We start from the raw sequence: 7110 nt of genomic DNA, 5'->3' as shown, positions 1-7110 counted from the left end.
ATAAAATTAAAGTTATGTTTTAAAATACAAATAGTTAAGATTTAATAATACTTAAATACTAAATATTTAAATTAATAAAATTAAAGTTTTGAATTAAAATAAAAATAGTTAAGATTTAATAATATTTAAATACTAACTATTTAAATTAATAAAATTAAAGTTCGGAATTAAAATACAAATAGTTAAGATTTAATAATACTTAAACACTAAATATTTAATTTAATCAATTGACTTTTACTTAGCATATCTTGTATTGTTTGTATGGTACATGTTAGCATATCTCACTACAAGAAATTGCTCCATTTCCGGCGGGTCCAGTAGCCGGAAAAAACATATGGTTTCGCCGATATTAGTTATTACCCTCTATTTTCTAGTCGCCAAGGAATAGCCGCTATTAAAGAGCCAAGTAAAACATTTTCCGGCTACTTTTATAATAGCCAGAAATAAACCTTATTTCCGACAATAATAATAGCCGCAAATAAATAAAATGTTGTCCCAATAACTTTTGCCAATATCCATCATAAATAGCCAAAAATACTTTCCGGCTATATTTTTTAGCTGGAAATATTTATTAGCGTCTAAATTTTTTAAGCCGCAAATAGATATTGGCTAGTTGTTTAGTCGCCCAACTGTTTTCTGGCTATATATTTTAGCCGGAAATTTGTATTTGCAGCTACATTTTATAGCCGCAAATAGTTGCCGCTAGGTTGGCTTGGCCATTTTTTATTTTCGGCTATATTTTATCGACGGAAAAAATTATTTGCGACTACTTTTGTAGCCGGAAATAGTGAAGTTTTGCTGTTGTTAAATTTATTCCGACGAAATATTGTCGCCAGAAATATGTGGAAGCAGTCCCTGTTTAATTTGTACATTCATATGTTGTTTTTCCCTGAATACTTGCTTGTTAATAAACAAAGTAAGTTAATAAGTTAAAAAATACTATATATAGAGAAATTCATTTTTGCTTGAAACATCATTCATATAACCTCAAAGTACATATTTAAAGCTTAACCACTGCACTGCCATTGTATTAAGTTTTACATATAACCATCCAATATATCACAATGTAAAAAAAATTTACAAGTGAAAGTTTTTCTATATGGGTTTAGCTAGTTGTTCCATCAATCTTTGACAGCTTATGAAATGATTTTGCTCTATTTCTTGATATCTTGGTTCAATCCTGTGAGAAACAAGAACAAAAAATAGGTCATGAGTTTTTAAAGATGTCATCAAACACAAGCTAGCTAGCATGCACAACCAGATAGAATGCAAAATGCAATAAATCAAAGTATTCAACAATGTTGTTATTTTTCTCGTACATGTTTTCTATACCAACTATGTGAAGAATTTTCTAATCAGATTTTTTAACAATGTAGCAATAAATTTCCCCATGCATAGTTTTTATAAAAAGAAATGTAACATAGAATGCAATATATTCTGCGACCTAATTGATTTCAATCATCACATATGTATCACAAGATAATCATAGGTCTCAAAAACGTTCAGTTCCAAATCAGATAGATACTCATACTGAGTTATTTAATTGGATCTTCGGATCAAGAACCATTATTCAGCTCATAGCATCCCTGAGATAACATGGGATTTAAAAGGTTGGATGCTTCATGTGTTCTTTACTGATTGGTGGTTGCTAGTGCAAGTTTGGCTTGTCTCCTTTTGCATCAAGTGGACATTGAACAATCCCTTCTAAAAAACTGCTTTGACTTGGTCTAAGTTGAATCATCCGTTATGTTTTATGTGTTGCAACTATTTGATGCTTCTGACTCGGACAAGAGAATGATTAAAAGCAAAGAAAAGCAAGCAGAAGACTACACTCCTAAGTTTGAAGTATTTGTTGGTCAATGGCCATGTCTGAACACTGGTCAGCATAAGAGGGCTTCGAGAACTCTTCATTTTTCTTTTGACCGGGTTGGGGTTGGGTTGGGTTGGGTTGGGTTGGGTGGGTGGGGTTCTCAATTTATCAGGGGAGTTTTTTTTAACAATGTAGCAACAAATTTCTCTAGTGCCAGGAAATTCTCCATATAACACTAGGAGTTTTGATCTTTCTATTTCGACAAGTAATGTCATTGATATTAAGAAATTACACATATATAGCAAACACCATAGTCACGAAAAAACATCTCCATCTTCCAGAAATTGTTTTATGATTTCTGAGATGGTCATTTCCAACAATACCAATACCTCAATTGCTGCAATTCAAGAAAGAAAAACTTGAGCACCTAATTGAGCTACTCAAGATTACAAGTATCATTTTTCCACATTTAATATCAACATTAATTATAATCGAAAGACAACCTATTCAAGTTTTCACTTGAACTAAACACGACGTATACAATGAAGACAGCTAGGAATAATTTATCTGATTTCTAATCTGAAAATGAACATAAATTATTTAATCATTGCATGACTAAAATGGAAAAGTTTAGCTCGAAAACAGCTTGGGTTTGAACTGATTTAGAAGTCAGGAAAAATTTGGATGGTGACTGGTTATTAATCAGCTATATTCTGATATTAGCCAGAAATTAATTCTTAAATACTCATTCAAATTGCAGTGGTTAGCTTGTTGTTGTTCAGAACTAACACCCACACATATAAATAAAACTATATCTAATCCTGTGTAAGGAGACACCATTCTTTATCACTAGAAACTCTGTATGCAAAGCAATCACTTCTCACCTACAACATCCATCAGTTCTAGAAACTTTACCAACAAAACAGAGAAATAAATCTTGGCCAATTAAGCATCTAGCACTCTTTCAACCAATTAGTGAATGCACGAACAAGTCAATCTTCATAAATCATAGTTAGCTACACCTACAACATCCATCAGTTCTAGAAACTTTACCAACAAAACAGAGAAATAAATCTTGGCCAATTAAGCATCTAGCACTCTTTCAACCAATTAGTGAATGCACGAACAAGTCAATCTTCATAAATCATAGTTAGCTACGTACTTACTTTAATAAATAGGATATATGTTCCTCTATAAGTAAAGAGGAGTGAGAGAGGGAGAGAAACCTTGGGCTGTCGTAATCAAAGAGCTTTCCGGTAGCCCTGAAGACAATGAGCCCTATTTTAGCCTCACAGAGAGTTGAGAGCTCCAGAGCCTTTTTAAATATGCACTTCCTCCTCTCAGAGAAAGTCACTTGCCGTGCTGTGGTGTTGTCGATCCTCTTCATCTGAATTTTCTTACTCGTCATTTTCCTGGAAACCATCATTCGACGCTTCATTGATAAAACCAAATAGTCAGTCTATACTAATCGACAGAATTTTTAAGCTCTTAACAAGGAAATTTTAACAGAAAGATACTAAGTGATACAAAAAAAGGAAGAGATACGAAATAGGCCTCATATATAGCTGGATATATGATTCCAGATGGTTTAGGAGAAATCAAAACTGCAATAGCACCAAAGAGGGATGATTTTCTTTCTTAAACTATTCAATCGAAGTCAATCATAACATGGAAATAAGTATGCAATGCTAATCGTTAAGAATTCAAATCAGAACATAAAAAAGCCTATGGGTGTAGGACATTACTTACCTTGTTGTAGTAGTTTGACCTGACATCCAATGACCAATAACTTCCATGTGAGCAGTTGGTGGCAACAGAAATGTAAAATGGCATAAGCTACAAAATATCCACAACACCTAACCTTACACTACCTACCCCACACCATTAGACCCTAAACAAAATATTAACTAAGTAGGAGGCATTTTGTGAAAAGTATATTACTTTCACCTTCATCTCCTTATCAAAATTCACAAAAAATGGTTCATGGCCAAATATTAACTATGCAGGTCCCTGAGTCTCTCTATGAGACTCTCCCTGCGTCTGCCGCTCTAAACACATTTTTAAACACTAGGAGGAAAAAGTATAAGCTGCTACCCATTCAGTAGAATTTGGGGAATTTGCCCATTTGGCCTAAAAATGATCTTTTACATATAGCTCAATTATGTACAGCTACTCACCCCACCAATGTCGATGAGTACTAAAAACAGGACACCCAAAGTAATTCAGCCTTTTGACCTACTGCATGGTTAAAAGCCTAGCCACACAGGAACAAGTAGCTATCTATCAGCTATTAATAATTACGAGAGAAGTCTAATTAATTAATCATACTTTTTCTCATTTCTTGTCTCATATTCAACATATATTCCTGATCAGTTTCTGCATATACGAAGTTGGAAACAACCGAGATAGATCATAGCCAGCTATTCTTGCAAAATTTGTTATATACGACATTTATATATATATATATTGTCCTAGCACGCTTACCTTGGATTAATACAAGTACTTAATTGGTCTAACACATATTTTAGAATATTATTATTAAATAATTACGTGTAGGTAGCTTCTGAAACTTGAAAGATTTAGTACTTGTACGTATAGAACTCTTCAACCTATTTGAACTTTAATTTCTAATTTATATTTACTTGGGGTTTGAAATATTTAATTAATCGCTTGAAATAAGGAATGTTATCCCTTGATCATCAAGCGGCCACTGTGTAAATTTGAGTGAAAGTTAGTCAAATATGTACATATATAGCCAAAATTAGTTTCAAACAAGGATGCATGCAGTACTACTTACGTGTTTCATAATTAAACTATCTATAGTTAGTTAGTTATATATAGATATAACAGATTATGATAGAACTAATTATGAAGTTCATTGTGAAGAGGAACTAATTATGATAGAAGAAGCACCTCAAAAAGTGGGATCTTTCCAGTATGGACGATGTTAGGATGTTCTCTAAATATGCCCCTCAACCCCATCTGATCTAGTGTATTTTCATAAGTTGATATGAAAAAATATGCAAAAAAATTCACTAGTTTGTACTCTCCCAAACCAGGCCAACTGGACGAACGGGCCTAGTTTGCAACTTTGCACTGTTTGGGCAAGTATGTTGTACACTTTGAAAAACAAAAACATATATATATATAGATTAATACAAAAGTTATTTTCGACAAGTATTGGTAGATTATTGTAGGTCTGTCCAGTTTTTTTTTTTTTTTTTTTTTTTTTGTTCACATCTTCCAGAATACCTTGACTAGAAAATAATAGTTTCTAGTCGTCGTGTTTGTATATCTATATTTGAAGTAGCATGCTTCCAGTTTCCGAACTCTACAAGTTATATTATTAGTCTATAGGACTATATTCATGCTACTTTGAATTTAAGTTTTTATTATCATTAATTATATTAATTGATGACACATATTTTAAATACAACCAGCATACACATGAGGATCCAGGGGATTAGAGTATGTGTAGAAATTAAAACTATTCACAGATCCTTTATCATTGAATAAGCCAAAAGCCAAAATCACGAGAGGTACATTTCAAGAGATCAATGGGTGTCATTTTGGCCTTGTTGTCAACTTCAGCACCACATTTAATTAATTCCCTCCGTGGGTTTTATAAGAGGGCTTTTTGCTTTCCCTGCTGGGTGAAATGATCGGGAGGGTCACCCTTGTCAACTACGGCAAAGACTATGGCAAACTCGTTGTCATCGTCAATGTCATCAACTAGAACCGAGCTCTCGTGGATGCCCCTGATATGGAAAGATCCCAAATGAATTTCAAGAGGCTCTCTCTCACTGACCTTAAAATTGACATTAAGAGGGTTCCTAAGAAGAAGGAATTGCTTGATGCTATGGAGAAAGCTGATGTTAAGAAAAAGTGGGAGAATAGTTCCTGGGGCAGAAAGTTAATTGTTCAGAAGAGAAGGGCTTCTCTAACTGACTTTGATAGGTTCAAACTTATGTTGGCAAAGATTAAGAGGGCTGGACTGGTAAGGCAAGAGCTCGCAAAACTGAAAAAGGAGAATGCTTCCTAAGCATAGTTTTTATATCTGTTTCCCAATTTTGTTATGAATTTTCTGCTGTTGTATTTTTGGATGATGAGATTGTTTCAATGAAATCAGAGTTTCAAAGCAGCTTGAGTTTTTATATATTTCCGACAAGACTTAATTGATAGTCAGTTTTATTGGTAGACCTTTTCTTATCTGGATGTTCATGTTACTCAATATTTTAAACTTAGTGTGGGTATTCATCCACTTTTCTTTAAAAAAACAAAAACAAAAAAAAAAAAATCTATTAGTAATGGAAAAATATGTTGGTGAGTGTTTCAAATCAAATCAAGTTATATGTGAAGAATCAATTGGTTTGGTATTTTGAGGAATAAAGCAACTAATGTTAAGAGGTATAACTACTGAACAAGTAAACTACATTCCTTCAATTCTCAATGTGTCCATGATATCAAGACTAGGCGCAATCCAATCCAACCCAAGTCAAGTTTAAACCTCAACTAATGAAAAACCCAATGCACACCCAACACAACCCAACTGAGCCAACTGAGCCAAATTCAGGCTAATAATCACAAATCTTTGTATCTATGCCCGTAGGAATCCAAGGTGATGTCTTTAGCCCAGACTACCTTTCTACAGATCCCATCATGGACTAAAACAATCCTAATATATTTACTGATCCGAGTAGAGTGCCCCTGATATAGTTTCAATGTTGGGCTTAAATGCTTCTGCTATATATTGGAACGAATTAAAATACCCATACAACAAATAAAATTAGAGAGAAACACTCATTATTAAAAGCAAACCATCCAACTAGAAATCTTTAGAACCATTGACAACCAAATATCTTCACAACCATAAAGCAACCGAAAGGGAGGAAGAGATACAACACCGTGGGTCTCAGTTTACACCACCATTTTTTCCCCTTTTATAAGCAAACTAGACAATCCATATGGCTAAATAACGAGATGTATATTTTAAAATCAAAGACCAAAACGTAAAACAACTAAACTAGATACATCTATCAACCCCAAAATTACAAGTGATACGACCGATTGATTCGGGTGTTCAGAAACAAATGAGTTACAGAGAGAGACAGAGAGAGACAGAGCGAGAGAAAGTGATAGAGCATAAAAGAAACTCACCGGCGAGAAGACTGCGGCGAGATGACGGTGAGAATGCGGTGGCGAGACGACGGCGAGAAGACGGTTCCGCTACCAGTGAACCAAAACCCCCGTGCAGACAGAAAGAGAGAGAGAGCGAGAGAGAGAGAGCGAGAAAGAGAGGG

At 34.1% G+C, this 7110-nt stretch overlaps 1 pseudogene across 1 annotated transcript; it reads left to right on the top strand.

Moving 5' to 3' along the window:
- The first annotated feature begins 5468 nt into the window (after positions 1–5468).
- LOC122304831 lies at positions 5469–5903 on the top strand (annotated as a pseudogene). The gene has a single exon (XR_006241001.1). The product of XR_006241001.1 is annotated as a 60S ribosomal protein L14-1-like (transcript).
- Positions 5904–7110: the final 1207 nt, after the last annotated feature.

The sequence above is a fragment of the Carya illinoinensis genome, chromosome 3 (genome assembly GCF_018687715.1).
Source record: "Carya illinoinensis cultivar Pawnee chromosome 3, C.illinoinensisPawnee_v1, whole genome shotgun sequence".
NCBI lineage: Eukaryota > Viridiplantae > Streptophyta > Magnoliopsida > Fagales > Juglandaceae > Carya > Carya illinoinensis.
Note: the sequence above shows the minus strand (reverse complement) of the source record. Positions and strands in the feature narration are given on the sequence as shown.